Here is a 17,938-nt window from a genome sequence, read left to right as displayed (position 1 = left end):
GGTTTTAGCAGGGCGGGCCCATACCTCTAAATGTCAGCAGAAGAAGATCACATCATCAGCTACCAACTCTCTCCATGCGAAGCACCATCAAGTGTGTTTTTTGCATTCCCAGTAACTCTATCTTAAACCCGCGTAGATCCCAATGTTGGCAGCAACATTATTTGTGTTATGTCTAATGTGGTGCGAGGATCAGGCCTCCCAGCAACCTTGTGTTAGGTTATTCTTAGAGGCTATAGTTCTCAGTGTGCAGACAGTGTACCGAGTGTACCAAGAACGACTGATATCAGAGCAATAACATATTATTCTCAAATAAATCAAAACTTTCGTCTAGGTTGAAAGCTGCAATAATAATTATGTGCCGTGTGCAAACTGAAGCCGAAGGAAAATATGTTGTTTAAACATTTAATAAGCTCATGCTAACTTAACACAATATATAGAAAAGCATTAACTATATGACAATCCCACTGTGAAAAGTGTGGCAGTCAGGAAAATAAGGGGGTACTACCAGGCCATCTGGTACCCCTGTGTATGGGGTTGCATGCAGGGGGGCACATGGTATGCCTCCCTGTGTGTATGTACCCTAGTTCCTGCAAGGCATGAACTGCACAGTCCATGCCATACAGTAACTTGCTTTGGTGCTCCCTCAGCACTGCAGTTCAAAGGCTCACTTATGAGCCTCAGAACTGCACCACCGCGGGCCACACAAAGCACTGCCCGCCAGACCATGAGGAAACTAGTAATCTGGCGGGAGGGTGACAGTTGAAGTTGGCGGTGCGGGAGTGGGGCACTGGTGTGACAGCCTGCTTCCACACCACCAAACGCATAATCAGGCTCTTAATCTCCCTATATTCCCATTCTCTGAGCTTCACTGTGGCCTTGTTTAATTGTGTTAGTATTTAGTATAATGGACAGTCCTCATTTTAGCCTCCGGATGTGCAACAGTTTTTTTCTGTTTGTGTAGTCTGATATCCTAAAAGCTGTTTAGCGATAAACATGGCCCTCACATATGTCTTGAAGGCTTCCCACACTACAGCAAAGGACTGCACTGAAGCAACACTGTTTTGGTAGTAATCTCCTATCAACTGTTTCATCACAACCTAAAAAATATTGTCTTGTAATGCCAAATCTCCATGAAGCATTTGCACAAGGATATTAAACCTCAACATCCCTAGTGAGTGGTCTGGGAGTGTTTGTGGTTGACAACTTATGAGGTACAGTACACTATTTACTGAAATATTAGACATTGGTCTAATCTAAAATGGCTGTCATATACTATAGAATAATTTGAAAATGTACGCTTCTCCCCTTTGTGTATTTGTGTGACCTCCAAGCATCAACTAACTCTACAACAGTATTGATGCTATATAGTGCTTGTTTGGCCTTGGTGTTGGTAACATAGTGTGTCTTCTATCCAGTAAATTTTTGAACGAGAGTTTCAGATCCCCTCCCCACATCACATTCTGTGATTTTCGCCTCTATAGTAATATATGCTTTCGCAAAAAAAGTGGTGTATCCACATTGCGAAGATATTTGTTTATCAACCCGATCGGGCGTTATATAATAGCCCTCCCCTCTTATTCATTGCACACAGCTTGTAGTATGACATTTATATTTCTTACAAATACTATGGCAAAACCGTTTGCATAAGTACTAAATGAAGCAAAACACCTCATGTTTCCCCATCTGTGTAGAAACACTGGGGCCTGTTGTGGGCATGTGTGTGCCTCATGAAAGAGTACAATATCAATTAAAAGTCCGTCTAGCTGTACAATCACAAGTCTTTCTTGTTTCTTGTGTAAATCAGCCACCTGATGTTCCATGATGCAAATATGTAATGTATTTATCCATTCTCTCTAGGGCCATTTAGATCTGAAGTGTATATTTGAGACCTGCTTTCTAGCACCTTGGATCTAATTAGTAAGCTTGTCCATTTCTCTCATACTAAATCTGAACATTTCAGCATATCCTCCCTTATGCTCACCTGTGTCACCCAACTTTCAGATTAGTGTGCCAAAAGACTAACTAAAATAAACAAACTAACATAAAATTATTTGAACAGTGATTGCATCAGAACCCACCACCCACACCATGCCTCACTCCCCACTTGTGTAGAAGTAGAGGTAAACATATTGCGACGCATGAATTATAGGGTTTCAATCTCCATATTTCAAAGATTAAGTGTTGTATTTTAGAAATATTTTATGTTACTGTCCTGCAAGCAGTACACATAAGAGAAGCATGCTAAGAAAGCCTGTGTCCAAGTTATTTAACATGCAATTTCACTACTCAACTTGTACATGTACTCAACTTGTTGGCTCTTCCCCATCTTTACCTGATCCCAACTGCGAATAAGCCCTATGTTTCAGCAGTTTCTTAGAATTGCTGTTTTTGTAGAGTTCCAATGCCACTTTTAGGTGTGTAAAGATCCATGGTTGGTCATCCAGTATAAGTTTCAATGTAGTGAGAACAACATGCAAATTTGATCCCAGACTTCCAGATAGTCTTTTTGACACCAATGAATTAGTGATGAGCCTCTTACATAGTTACAGGAAAGTCCAGGAGTTAAGAGATTCTAGCTCTATTGAAATCTATTTCACCCTTGGCAGTTTCACTTCTTGACCCTTCCACCTATTGTTGAGGAATTCAACAATAATAGGCCGCGCTAGAGCACTAGGTGAGGATCTGAGCATGAATGAGCTGGGCGCTCTCTCAATTATGAATGTGTTTTGGAAGCTTTGCCCGGCAAATATTTCTGTCAGCTGCAATTTAACAAATATTTCAACTTTCTGTAGCTTCTAGCCCACCAGTTATGCATACATTATTTCTCCTGGAGTGAGCCTCTAACTATTATTTTTTGCCATTACAAGTGACATCTGTCTTTCAATCCATGAAAAAATTTCATTAGAGGTTGTGGCGCTGTCCTGCAGGTCAGATATCCTGGTCTTAGCTTAATTCAGTCTCACAAGTTGTCTATTAAAGAATTTCTTCATTTGATCCAGCCATCGCATCAACTTTAGTATCACTAGATCTCGGGCTATTTTTCATGTCTATAGTACACTATTTGTGTCATCCTGAGGTGGCATTTGTTCACCTGGGGATTGGTCAACTGTGTCTGCTGTGTCTCTATCCAGGATCATGTCACACCTCCGTCCTCCTTCAAGGTTGAACCTACTTTGCTGCCCATTATATCAAATATGCTTCCCTGTTCTAGTGTTGTACTCAAAAGTTATCCAAAGTGCACTCTCATAAAGAAGATGAGTTATTATGCCTCTTTTTTCTTGCCTTTAGTACCCTAATAAAAATCCTTCAGTTTACCTGCTCTTCACAATTCCTTGCTAGTTGAGACCTCAGCCATACCCCAGACAGTTTGATGATATCACATTAGACAGCTTACTGTATCATCAAGGCTCTGGACCTCCTCCTTGAGCCAGTCACACCTAAGAGGGAGATACACATCACATCCAGCACAATTCACAGGGCATTTAAATTGTCAAAATGCATAACAAGTCCAAGCATCTCATATTATGAATTTCTTCAAGTCTGCCATTTTCCACAGTTCGCAAATGTATTACATTAGGTACTGGTGTCCCCAGCATAGCCTGCCCTGAGCACATGGTCTGTCCAACGCAAGATAGCAAACACATTTTGTGCCCAGAGCAGTACATAGCTCAGATAACCATGGTACACTTGCCACTGCCTCAACTCCTCATGCTCCAACTCTAGACCCGCTGTCAACTGCAGGCACTTGTGTGCAGTCCCATGATGCCAATCTACATGCGATCCTTGACTACCCAGTACAGGTCTTAGCCCTCAGCTGGGCAGAGGCCCCCAGAGAAGTGAGCACAGGCGATTGTGTTCTCCCAAATGTTTGGGGTCTAGTTACTTTACTGGTAAAAGGATGGTGCATATAGATTTTGAAGCCGGGAGCCACTTGTTTAAGGGGCTATCTTAGTCATCATCTGACCACATCTCTCACTCATACAGTTCTGCCACATACACCTTCACTTGAGCTTGCCATTGCGACATTGATCAAGCAAGTAAAGATGTCTAAAATTGGAGTAGTAGACGTAAATTAGGAGTAGTAGTCTTGTGCATCCCTGGCACTCCCATACTTGGGTCTTGAAAGCAGCAAGATAAAGTGTAAGTAAACATGCCTCCATGAGCCCTGATTCTTTTCTCTAATTTCCACTTCTTGCATTCTCCTTCTTCAGTAGGATAAGTCTAAGAGAGGGAGGTTTAGTCAGAGAAATGAGCTACCCCAGCGATGCCTTTACAGAGAAATGATGCATTAAGTGGCTTGGCTTTGCCAGATATTTTGCATCCATGTTAATATATGTATTATTTATATGTTGCTACAAAAGGATGCTGGAGTCATGTATATGCCTACTGCTTGGAAAGAACTTTCAGTTCCAGTATATACCTCTTGTGAGCCCAGTACAAGTGCATAATGTGCTATGTGTCAGAACCTCACACCTGCAATTGAGGAATGCCAAATACCTTCAGATCCTTTTCTTTAACACCCAAATACCAAAACTGTCACTTGCAGCAGTGATGTAGATTTTTAAGAACTAGGGGCCTCATTTATAAGGCTGTGCATCACTTTTACGCCGCCGGTGGGTCACTTTTTGTGACGCACAAGTGGCGTAAAAAATGCGCCTTGTTGCGCCATATTTACAAAGTGACGCATCTAGGTAGATACGTCACTTTGTAAACCCCTGCTCCACATTATACCTGCGCCAGGTATAATGTATGCAAAGGGGGCGTATTGACGCAAGGAAGGGTCGTAGAAGTGATGCAGTGAAAACTATGAGATTTCACTGCGTCACTTTTAGGACGCTGTTGCGTCAAAATCTTACGCCTGCCTCACAGCAGGCCTAAGACTGACGCAGGCCCTTTCACATGGGGCTTGCCCCATGTGAAAGAACGCATTGCTGGAGTTGCGTCACTTTTGTGACACACTCCAGCACTGCGTCACTTTTGCGCTTACAGATACGTCAGAAATACTGACGTATCTGTAACTCCTTGCGACATGATGCGTCTTACATTAAATATGACGCATCAGGAATGTCGCAAGGAGTGCGCACTGAGAAGTGACACATCGCTGCTTTCACGCAGCGATGCGTCATTTCTCATAAATGAGGCCCCTGGAGTGGCTGTAATAATTTAGTGAAACTGTGGATAGGGTGAACCCAGTTCAGATATTTTGAAATTATAGAAGTAATTATTTGCCTATTGTGGAAGTCTGTTACAACTTCCTATGATGTCGGTTCCTGTGCCGTTACTCATGTAATTTCATGTGATGTCACTAATTATGAAAGTTTTCAGCTACCTGCTGAACTAGGGTGTACGTGTTGCTCACTGGCCTTCTGGAGGCGTCTTAAACTGACCCTTAATGCATATATTATTTCAGTTTTGGTTTTGTGCAGTTATTAATCACGTAAGAAATGTCTGTTGTGGTGTTGCCTGAAATGGTGACCTTGTTCATTTAGATATGATTTTGTTTTTGAAACTGTGGCACATGTATTTGTGAACAGGTTTTAACTACAAGTTGGGTTCAATTGCAGCAGTAGCCAGTAGTATCAGCAAGTTGATGTAAGTGGGGTAACAGTGATATAGGTCATAGCTTAATTTCTTTTGGCAATCATCTTGCTCTGATAAATTCCTTACTTTGGTGAATTCGGATTATTTTAGGAAAATGTCTCCGCTTTAAGAAACTACCATTAGCCAATTTACATTTTTCTTTGAAAAGCTCTGAATTTACATCTGCTGTTCCCCGCTCTATACTGCTACCCTCACTTGCCTTTTCCCTTGTTATTGAAATTAAAAAGTTTAAATCAAGTAGGTGGAAAATTATTCTATATAATACAACAGATCACTACAAAGAATCTGTATACAAAGTGAATTCGTCGAGCGAAATAGCAGAAAGACATGAAAGCACTCCACTCCACTCAATGTAAAATTAATTACATGTAGCTCTTATTTCGACATTCTAGTCTCCTTTCTCAAAGTTTATCGACTTATGAAGGTCTTGACTGATTCTTTATTACTAAACTTGACAAACTGTGTTTTTTCTACTAAGCTACATTGCCATGTTCAAAGCAAATGGCACTAGGAAGCAATTTTTGTAAACACGTACCTGCCCCTTCATATCCATTATTCTGCATATCTGTTTTATAATTGACTATTGAGATTAATCAATTAAACCACATAACACTACTAGAGCCATCTTAAAAAGAGCATATTCCAAGATCGAGGAAGACCAATTAAGAGCTATTTGACTATAATTCCTAAGCACTAATAATAATTTAACATGTACAGAATGTTCTTAATCAATGAGCTATTTAACTTTCTATCGAATCCAATCCCACAAACATTCATAATTTAGCTCAACCCTAAAGCTAATGAAACAGAAAAATTGAAATTAGAAAGCAAATGTCAAAAAATACAATCAAAGATATCGATCTGAAATATGACTAACACCTTCACATCGATAAGGCTGTTGATCAGCCTGTTGCCCTCTTTAAACTGCTTTCCTGAGCCTTAATTAAAATCAATAGACTGACTGATAAGATTAACAATGGCTGCAACTTACTTGGTTTGACAGGTGCCCAAATCCACTCCTGCTGAGTTTTGTCTAGAACCTATCTTATTGGTGCACATTCAAATTTCTTAAGAAACATTAAACCTACCACCACTCCTAAAGGCTCTGTTCCTGCTCAAATAACACTCCACTGAATTCACTCCAATATTGGTAATCTTTTCAACCGGACAATTGAACGGACTCACATTCCAAGTACTCTGAATGAAGCATTTGAGCGGCATCTCAGTAAGAAGGCCACCTTTTCTACAGCTGACAGACATCCATCTACATATCACCACTTTGGTGGTACTTGCTAAAATCCTTGAAAGGTGCATTGCCCACCAATTAAGAACCTCTATGGAACCTCATCAGTTTCTATCACGTTTGATCTGGGGTTAGCTCATGCTGTGTGCCAAGCCAGGTTTCTAAGATTGGGTACTTATAGGGGTCACAAACCTCTTTAAAAGGAGAAAAAGCTCATGCAGCCTAGCAACACACTCAAGGTGTCCAGTCCTAAAATGAAAGTGTGAGTCAATAGGCATTCTTGATTCTCTGGGCAGAGGTGGGCTAGCAGCACAAAGTTTATCTCAAGAGAGGGTTGTGAGGTGAGTCGAGGTACAGTACAACATAGTAATTCAAGTAACAATAAAGTATAAATGTCCAGACATGGGTTGTGGGTACTCAACAATTTCAATAATGACTCATTTATCTATCTATATATATATATATATATGTAGACACAATTCACCCTTTGCAGGGTGAATAATCAGGACAAAATCACGTACTCCGGTTATTTTACACTTTTTAATATATTTTAACCTTCAGATAGATTTTGTGGCAGGTAGACACAGATCAATGCGTTTCAGGAGCCCTCTCCCTTGCTCACGATCAGCCTGTCTCCAGGGTGAACACACATTTGAGTTCAAATGTTCATTACGTCACTTCCTGTTTGCTGTTCGTGTTGCCCCTAAGCCTTCTGGAAGATGTAGTTTTTTTGTTCCTTTTCAGATCAGCCCCGTGATATCCAATTTGGGATGATTCTAGTGTTCCAATAGTGTCTCTCTTTTACAATTGATATCAATACAATTAAATTATTACTTTTATGTGTACTTTTTGTTTGTTTTTCAATTCTGGAGAGCAAACCAATTTTTTTCCCCAATGATGTTGTTTTTCATTGTCTATTCCTTATTTGTCAATTTCTCCTATTTTTTTTCCCTTTCGGGTGGGGTTTCCGATCTTCTGGGTGTTAGCGGCAACTGAAATGAATGAAATGAATGAAAATTATATTTATATAGCGCATAATCTACCCTAAGGCCTCGCAGCGCTTTGGCTAGAATTAGAAAGGCGGCAGGGTAGAGCGCTAACAGGTTATTCCGAACAAATGAGTTTTTAAAAGCTTTCTAAATGCCAGCAGATTGTTGTTCTCTCTAAGGGTAAGAGGAAGGGAGTTCCATATTCTCGCAGCATTGTGTGAGAATGAGCGGCCACCCCAGCGGGCCTTGTTTATCTTAGTCGTGGTGGCCACCTGACGAGGTACCTGCACGCCGCACTGCGCTTCATTTGTCGCGTTGCTGTATTTTAATCTTACCTTCTTGCTATTTGTGTTTCTAGAGTTCTTTTATCACCTGTTTTTATCCTGGGCACATCTCCCCCTCACTTGCACTGTAATCGGTAAAATCACTGCTGTTTAGCGGGTCCGGTTCCTGGGGTAGGGGAAATTTTTAGGCGCCATCTTGGAGTGGTGTGGACTGGTAGTGGGCGTCACCGGTGAGCGCTGCTCTCCGAATGACCAGAGGGACGCTTACTTAAAGCTCCCCACCAAGCGCAGCGGGATCGCACAGTGGGCGCGCCTTCGCAGCGTCTGAGTCGTGCCAGAGTCCTGCCCGTCTGCGCCCGTCAGCGCTAAGGCTGCGCGGGTCGCGGCTGGACTCTGGATAGGAGACATTTCATCATGATTCACCCTACTATCAGGTATGCAAGGGACGATCTGTTGTTCATTCGGGATCGTATACCACACTGCGATACTTCGTCCATGGACCCGCTGTGTGGTCCATATCGCTGTACCTGTGGTGGGTGGACACTAGACACTCCCTCTCAGATCCGTTTGTTGGAACTGCCACCTGTAGGTAAAAGAAAGCCAGTAACAGCCGATCTGAACATTTGGAGCTTAAATGTCAGATCACTGGTAAAGCATCATTGGGAAATTTATGATCTTCTTTAAGATGAAGCCCCAGATGCGCCTTTCTTAACCGAAACCTGGTTGCAGGATTCGGACTCCTCAATACTGAATCTGGCCTTCCCTTCAGATTATGCCATCTTTACCCTTAATCGTGGCACGAGGGGGGGAGGCATTGCCCTGGCCGTTAAGCTGTGCTACCCATGCGACTGGAAGACGGCTAAACTCCCAGGATCTGAAAGTGCTCTTTTTAAAATTTCGTTTGGCCATCATTTTAAATTCTCCGGTCTACTAATTTATCGCCCTCCGGGTTGCGACTCTGCCTTCAGGGCTGCTCTCCCAGATTTAATTAGTACGGAGACACTGGGGTGTGCCAATTTTAACATTATTGGAGATCTCAACCTTCATTTGGATTGCCCCTCCCTTCCCTCCATTAGGAGTTTCCTGACCGATCTAGAGGCTTTACAGCTTCCCCAGCTGGTTACTTCCCCCACGCATAGAAATGGTCACATTCTTGACCCTTTCTTCTCTAATTTGGAGGCAGTTAGGGTTACTTGTCCCATCCAGATGGTCTGGACAGATCATATGCTGGTGAAAGTGATATGCCCCATGATGAAACATCCTTTTACATCTCAGGATAATAATAATAATAAGTAGGTTTGTAAAGCGCCTGGTGACGCCATCTCGGCGTGTCCCCGCGCTGTGGAGGAGAGACAGATTTGGACAAGTGAACTAAAACTATAGGTTGTATAGATGCGTTTTTAACAGTTTTCTGAATTTGGCTTCTGTTTCAGCTAATCTAAGATTCATGGGGAGTTGGTTCCATTTATTGGCAGCTAGCACTCTGAATGAGCGGCCTCCCAGTTTGACTTTTTTTGTGCGGGGAATTTTGAGTAGGCCTGTTCCTTTAGAGCAGAGTACTCTATTAGGCTCATAGGTATGGACAAGATCTTTAAGATATTGTGGAGCTTTGTGCCATATGATCCTGTGGCACATTAAGAGAGCTTTGAACAGGATCCTTTTTTTAATAGGGAGTCAATGAAGAGCAGCAAGAGTGGGTTTAGATGCTGCTCTTTTGGGGAGTCTCAGGACCAAGCGTGCTGCAGTATTTTGAAGGACCTGTAACCGTCGCAATTTTTTTTCGAGGTTCCCAGGAATAGCACATTGCCATAATCTATTCTGGAGGTTACCAGAGCTTGGGTCATGGTATGTCTGGCCTCCAAGGGGAGTAGGTCCAGGGTACGATTGAGAGTTTTTAGTACCCCGAAGCATTTTCCCACTAATCTATGAATATGTCCATCATAGGATAATTTGGGATCAATCCAAATGCCCAAATTCTTTGCCTCTTTGCAGGGCGTTGGCATCGGACCAAGACAGGTTGGCCACCAGTCCATCGTCCAGCTCGAGTTATTCCCTCCAATTACCAATACCTCTGTCTTGGAGCCGTTGAGCTTCAGACAGTGTGAGTTCATCCACCCTGCTAGGTCCTGCATGCAGGCTTTGAAGTTAGCAGCTGCGATGGTTGGATCTTGGGACAGAGAGATCAGCAGTTGGGTATCGTCGGCGTATGAAACTAATTCTACACCGTACGATTGAACCATATCTGCCAGCGGAGCCATGTATAAATTGAACAAGGTGGGGCTCAGGGCAGAGCCCTGAGGCACCCCCTGTTCTAGAGCTATGCTGTCTGATGAGTAGGATCCCCGCTGTACCTGAAAGCTACGATCTGTAAGAAACGCTTTCAGCCAGCCCATCGCAGACTCAGTAACGCCGCTTTGTTTAGGCACTGTAGCAAGATGGAATGTGCTACAGTGTCAAACGCGGCGCTGAGGTCCAGCATTATCATAGCCATAGTGTGTCCAGCATCCGCTCCTTTTCTCAAGGTTTCAGTCGCTCTCAGAAGGGCAGTCTCCGTGGAGTATCCTGACCGGAAGCCTGACTGAGAGGCATGAAGGAGGTTGTTCATTTCCAGATGAGACATTAACTGGATTTTTGCCACTTTCTCAGCCACCTTAGCCAGGTAAGGTAACAGGGAGATTGGTCTTAAATTTTCAAGAGTTTCGTGGCTAACATTCGGTTACTTTTTTATAGGGAGGACGATAGCTTTTTTCCAAACTTCCGGGAGCTTGGCAGAGGTAAAGAAAACCTGAAGCACATGTCTAAAGAGTGGTTCCAATACCGTGAGGCTCTCGCCCAGCACCCTAGGAGGGGCAGGGTCACGAGGGGAACCCGATTTAATACTTTTACAGATGCTATTTAGAATCTCTGGAGGAGGTACAGTGAAACATTTTAGGCAGACCTCCACCGCGCTAACTCCTTCTCATTCTACAAAGTCATGTCCGGATGTCTTATTTCCAGAAAAAGTGGCATAAATATCTCTTATCTTTCCCGCAAAGTAGTTAGCTATTTTGTTGCATGTATCCACTGAGTCGTTTTGAGAGGTGTTGTCGTTTGCTATCACTGAGATTTCCTTAACCCCTTCGAGGCTAATGACGAGCTGGGCTCGTCATGGCGCTTACCTGCTGTGCGCGGATGACAAGGCCAGCTCGTCATGAAACAATGAAAAACAATAAAACCCAGCGCAGGACGGGAAAACGCCTAGCAGCCAAGTGGTTAAAGATTTTAAATAGCTCCCTACGAGGAGTTTTCTGCTTCCCCGATACGGGCTTTGTAGTGCATGGCCTTAGTGGTACGTATTTTAATGTGGTATTCTCTTTGTGCCCTTTTGTAGTTGGTTTTAATTATGGGACAGAAATCTCGGCGCCATTGCCGTTCTAGTTTTTTACAATTAGATTTTGCGGCCTGTATTTCTAGAGGAGTGAACCATGGGGCGGATTTCTTTCTACTGTTAGCTCTCTTGACAGTACATAATGGGGCTGTAGTGTCTAAGGCATCTAAGATACGTTCCACTAACAATTTGTGTGCACTTTCACAGTCCATACCCCCTGGCTGACCCCCTTTCTCTAGAAGCTTGTTGAAGGTGTCTTGTGAAATTTTTTTCCATCTACTGCGCTGGTAGCGGTTATTATTATCCTTGTTAGTCTCAGACTCTGATATAGAAATGTGAAAGGGAATAAAAAAGTGGTCTGACCAGGGTACCGGTGTGGGTGACTGTACTTTCACTCCGGTCCAGTTTCCAAAGACAGGGTCCAAGAGGTGACCGTGTTTATGGGTGGGGGAACTATTTATTAGGTTCCATTGTAAGGACTGTAGTTCTTGCCTAAGTTCATTAGCCTCTTTTACTTGCGGGTCTTCGAGATGGATATTCATATCTCCCAATACCAGAATTCTGTTCTTCCTTATGACTAAGTGGGCAGCTTCTTCCACAAGTTTAGTAGTAAAGTCATATAACCTCCCTGGAGGTCGGTAGACAAGAATACCCGATATAGAATGTTGAGGTCCCAATCTGATTGTAAATAGGCCTGCTTCACAGCGCTCAATCTTCAAGGGTGAAAGAGAGCATTCTAGAGGAGCTTTGATCGCAATTGCAATCCCTCCGCCCCTCCCCTCCTTTCTATCTAGTCTGGAGAGTGAATAGCCTGGTGGCATGGCATCTATGATGTCCGGATCGGAGTGTTCCCCTAGCCAGGTTTCTGTTAGGAAGAGTACATCCAGATGATCGTCTTCCAGGAGGTCGCGGATCTGATTGCTATGTTTGCTAAGTGATCTACAGTTTAGCAATCCTCCCTGTACCCTATTTTTTGTCCAAGTCACTAGTAGATACGCTATCAATTTTAGAAGTGCACAAGGAGCAGCTTTGAAAAGATGTCGCCTCCATGGTGTGCCAGCAGGGAGCAGTGATCGACGGATAGATTAGTTCCTAAACGTCATTGGAACAAATTACATCTGGCGGACTTCTATCATCTGTTAGAAGAGACACCGTTAGGCCCTCTCACTGACGTTGACCACGGATATGACTCCTTCTGTGAGTGGATCTCCCGGGCTCTGGACTCGCTGATCCCTGTGTCATGGTCCAAGTGCCGCCCAAAAGAGCCAAGCCCATGGTACGATGGTGCTTTGGCGTCCCTCAAAAGAGCTTGCAGACAAGCTGAGAGACTATGGAGAAAATCGTTTGATCCGGTATTGAAAGCAAGTTATCTTGCTAAAACGAAATTATACCACAGGGCGGTATGTAGAACACGAGCAGCCTTTTATGCTTAAGAGTTTCAGAATAGTGCAAATCCCACGAAACTCATCTTTAAGGTATTAAAGGATCTGATGGCCAAGAGGACAATGACGGTGGAAATGTGCTCAGATTCCCATTGTGAGGCTTTGGCCTCCTTCTTTCTCGAGAATGTGCATGCTATCTACCGCACATTCTCAATGGGTTCCTTTCCTCCTGATCGGACTAGTTGTGTGTTAAGTGACAACGAGTGCCTCACTATCTTGCCCTCTTTATCCATGGAGACTTTTTATTCGTTAAGCCTCAGAATTAAGTCAGGATCTCCGGCAGATCCGTTGAAACCGGCCCAGCTTAAGAATATGGCGCCGCTATGCCGAACTCTGGTGCTCTCATTGATCAATCTGTCACTTTCTTCTGGGATTGTTCCCATTAGGTGGAAGCAGGCCGTAGTCACACCTATTCTGAAGAAGGCCACCCTTGACCCCCTTAAACCCGAGAACTACCGCCCCATTTCCTTGCTTCCGTGGGCTACGAAAATCACTGAGGCCCATGTGAACGGCATCCTTACAGACCATCTCACTAGGGCTAACATTCTCGACCCTACCCAGAATGGATTCCGTGCGGGCCATAGTACGGAGACGGCCCTACTTTCCATGGTCGAACATCTGCGGTCTGTGCTTGATACGGGTCGGACGGCGGCACTACTGCTATTAGATCTTAGTGCCGCGTTCGACACGGTCTCGCACGGGATCCTGCTCCAACGACTTGAGGAAGTGGGTGTTACGGGCTCCGCTTTATGCTGGTTTAGATCTTTCCTGACGGAAAGGTCTTTCCAGGTGGCGATTTCACCCAGTAAGTCTAAATCTTACCCGTTAACCTTGGGGGTCCCACAGGGTTCATCGCTGAGTCCCACTCTTTTCAATCTCTACCTGAGGCGGCTGGCTGCTGTCGTCAAGCAGTGGGGCTTGACGATGGTCTCCTATGCTGAAGACACGCAGCTGGCGGTCACGCTGAGTGGGGACTCAGATTTGGAGGCTCCTAGGTTCTGTGACGGGCTTCGGGCAGTGACTAACTGGATGAATTCCAACTGTCTCCAGTTAAATACCAAGAAGACTGAGGTTATGGTGGTCGGTAAGCAGGTGGCGTTGTGGGGTGACAATTGGTGGCCTTCTGAACTAGGTATGACCCCTCTCCCAGCATTGGAGATAAAAAATCTAGGGGTATGGCTGGACCCGACCCTCGGTTTCATCGGTCATACCAAGAAGGTGACAGCTTCTTGCTATGGCATCATTAGAGGGCTCAGACCTATTCTTAAATTCTTTGATGCATCAACTAGGCAACTGGTGGTTCAAGCATCAGTATTGTCCCGGCTGGATTATGCCAGTTCTCTCTTAGCAGGGATCAATCAGGCAGAACTCACCCGGCTGCAGCGAGTTCAAAATGCTGCAGCCAGAGTGGTGATTGGTCTGCCAAGGAGGTGTTCGGTTGCTAAATCTCTGCACTCGCTCCATTGGCTCCCCATACCCCAAAGGATTAGATTCAAGGTTCGCTGCCTTGCGTTCAAAATCCTCAAAGGTATGTCTCCCCAAATTCTGGAAAATTTACTAACACCGTATGTCCCCCCGCGCACCCTTAGATCTCTAGGTCAGAATCTGGTAGTGGTTCCTCGCTTCAGACTGGCCAGAGCGGGTGGTCGCTCTTTTCGGGTGCGAGCGGCTATGTGGTGGAATTCTCTTCCTCCACACATCCGGGCAATTGATGACCTTTTACAGTTTAGACGGGCTGTTAAGACCTTTTTATTTGTTTAGTTTTCTGATGTTCTTCCTGCCTCTACTGTGTCTTCTGGTGTTGTGTTGTGTTTACCTTGTCAAAGCGCCACGACGCCCCTTCGCTGGGGCAGCTGTGCGAGTTACAAATATAAATAATATAACATAACATAGCATGACAGATGTAACGAGCTGGAGCAGAGAGCTCTATGGGGGAGGTAGGTAGTGGCTAGAGGGTGCATTATGGCTGGACCTGTTCTATGTATAGCTTTCTGGAACAGACACATGGCTTAACCTGTACCCTAGCTGCCACCGGAAGCCAATGCAGCTTCCTCAAAGCGGGTTTGGCCGACTGCCAGCGTGGAATTTGGAAAAGCAGTCGGGCCGCACAGTTTTGGGTGACCTGGAGTTTGTTGATCACAGCCACCGGAGCTCCCAGGTAAAGAGCATTACCGTAATCCAGGCGAGAAAGTATCAGAGCCTGGAACGGAAGCAAAGGGAGAACTTTCCGGAGCATTCTCATCAGACCAAAACAGGTTAATGAGGTTTTGGTGGCCTGGAAAGTGAAGTCAAGTGATTTATCCAGCCAAACTCCCAAGCTTTCTATCTGTGGTTTGGGAGGAGGGGGGGTGGGGGGTCCTAGACACGTAGGCCAAATGGGGGCCAAGATGGTAGGTGAAGGATTGCCCAATAGCATGATTTCCGTTTTTTCCCCATTTAGGGGTCGATTAGGATCGCGGACGGAAACGTGTTCCGTCCGCCGAGGAAGGTGGCAAGATACTCCGGACCTGTCCGCGGAAAAACCGCAATAGCAATTAGGATCAAATGTGATAGAAACGCCGATCGCGGCGGACGGAGCACAAGAATCTCCGTCCGCGGCGGTTGAACTACACCTGAGGCCGCGGCAGGCGGACGGAAACTAAAAACACCGACCGCCGCGTACGCACATGACCAGGAGAACAACAACCTCCCCCGCGATACCTGCGTAGTGTCCGTGTCCGCAATTAGGATAACTCCGCAAGTACCCCGGTAGCCACCGCGATCCACGTCCGTGGCGGTACCAATGCTAGGAGAAACCGTGCACCACAGCGGAAGTCCAACATCCCTACAGTCAAACCAATGGCATACATAGCGACAGAATTCATCACCAAACACAGGAAAGTTAACGACCACCCACCTGACACATCTAAACTGCCAATCAACATTCACACAGGGCCAACACTCAGACTATAAATTAACTCCCACCCACTCCAGAAATCCTCTGCATCACAGCATAGTTGCTAGCAGGAGACACCACTCAGCCAACAGCATCAAATAGATATCATACACATAACCCACACCCAAACACACCCTGTACACAAAGACCCACCACACCATACCCAAACACCACACACCAGCACCTCCTAATTCACACAAACACACACCCCGAGCACCATGGCACCCAAGAAAAATCCGAAATTCACCGACACCGAACTCAGGGTCATGGTCGATGAGATTATTCGTGTTGAACCCCACATCTTTGGATCCCTAGTGCAGCAGACCAGCATAGCTAGGAAGAACAGCCTGTGGGACCGGATCGTCACCAGGGTCAATGCCCCCGGGACCGTCCCGAGGACGAAGCAGGAAATCCAGAGGCGGTGGCACGACCTCAAGACCCGGGTGAAGTCCATCAGAGCCAAGAACTTCCTCCGGGCCAACCACACAGGCGGTGGAACCCCCCCGGAGCCCCTACCGTACACCGAGTGGGAGGAGAAGGTGCTGACCATCCTGCACCCTGAGACCATTGATGGACTTGATGAGGGAGAAGAGGCTGGTAAGTACCAACCAAGCACCACAAACACAACAACACAGTGTGCCTCACACAACTCTGAAGACACATCTCCCAGACCCCAAGCCATGCATGCAGTCCACATGCTCACCAACGTCTAAACCACTCCTACAGGCCCCCATGTCCATAGAGAGGGTGGTGGTGGTGGGTGGGGTGTGTGAGGGGACGGAACTACAACTCCCAACAGGCCCCCATGTCCCAAGAGAGGGTGGTGGTGGTGGGTGGGGTGTGTGAGGGGACGGAACTACAACTCCCCACAGGCCCCCATGTCATAAGAGAGGGTGGTGGTGGTGGGTGGGGTGTGTGAGGGGTCACTAGTCCAACTCCCCACAGGCCCCCATGTCCTAAGAGAGGGTGGTGGTGGTGGGTGGGGTGTGTGAGGGGACGGAACTACAACTCCCAACAGGCCCCCATGTCCTAGGAGAGGGTGGTGGTGGTGGGTGAGGTGTGTGAGGGGTCACTAGTCCAACTCCCAACAGGCCCCCATGTCCATAGAGAGGGTGGTGGTGGTGGGTGGGGTGTGTGAGGGGACGGAACTACAACTCCCAACAGGCCCCCATGTCCATAGAGAGGGTGGTGGTGGTGGGTGGGGTGTGTGAGGGGACGTAACTACAACTCCCAACAGGCCCCATGTCCGAAGAGAGGGTGGTGGTGGTGGGTGGGGTGTGTGAGGGGTCACTAGTCCAACTCCCAACAGGCCCCCATGTCCATAGAGAGGGTGACGGTGGTGGTGGGTGGGGTGTGTGAGGGGACGGAACTACAACTCCCAACAGGCCCCCATGTCCATAGAGAGGGTGGTGGTGGTGGGTGGGGTGTGTGAGGGGACGGAACTACAACTCCCAACAGGCCCCCATGTCCATAGAGAGGGTGGTGGTGGTGGGTGGGGTGTGTGCCATTGCCGACTGAATGTCAAATATAAATAAATGTACACGTTTTGGCAACATGACTCATCCTCACATTTTTGTTTTGCAGGGGATCCCAATCTGACAGCTGCAATTAACACCAGGCCTCCAGCATCCCCACACTCTGAACTTTCAGGGGACGATTGGGCAGCCACCTCCGGGGCTGAGGATGGTGCCGGCTCAAGCAGCCAGCCAGGGACATCTGGCTCGCAGGTCACACCTGCACCAACAACAACTACGGCCTCTGGCATCACCACAACACCGGCTACTGTGACCTGCACAGCTACCTCCAGCACCACCTCCACCACCACTACTTCCACCACTTCTGCCCCTGCCACCCTGCCCAAGCCACCGGCCAACGCTGGGGCTGCGCCATCCCAGCCACGCAGGGAGAGAGTGAGGCAAACCACAAATGCAAGGCCAGATCCTGCAGGCAGGAGCACAGCAGAAAGAAGGCATGACGAAACTACACCCAATGCCGTGCAACAGTGTCTAGAAGCACTGGTCAGGGTGGAGGAGAACTATCTACGTGGCCAGGCACATGCAGACCGGGCCCACCAGGA

The sequence above is a fragment of the Lissotriton vulgaris genome, chromosome 3_1 (genome assembly GCF_964263255.1).
Source record: "Lissotriton vulgaris chromosome 3_1, aLisVul1.2, whole genome shotgun sequence".
NCBI lineage: Eukaryota > Metazoa > Chordata > Amphibia > Caudata > Salamandridae > Lissotriton > Lissotriton vulgaris.
Note: the sequence above shows the minus strand (reverse complement) of the source record.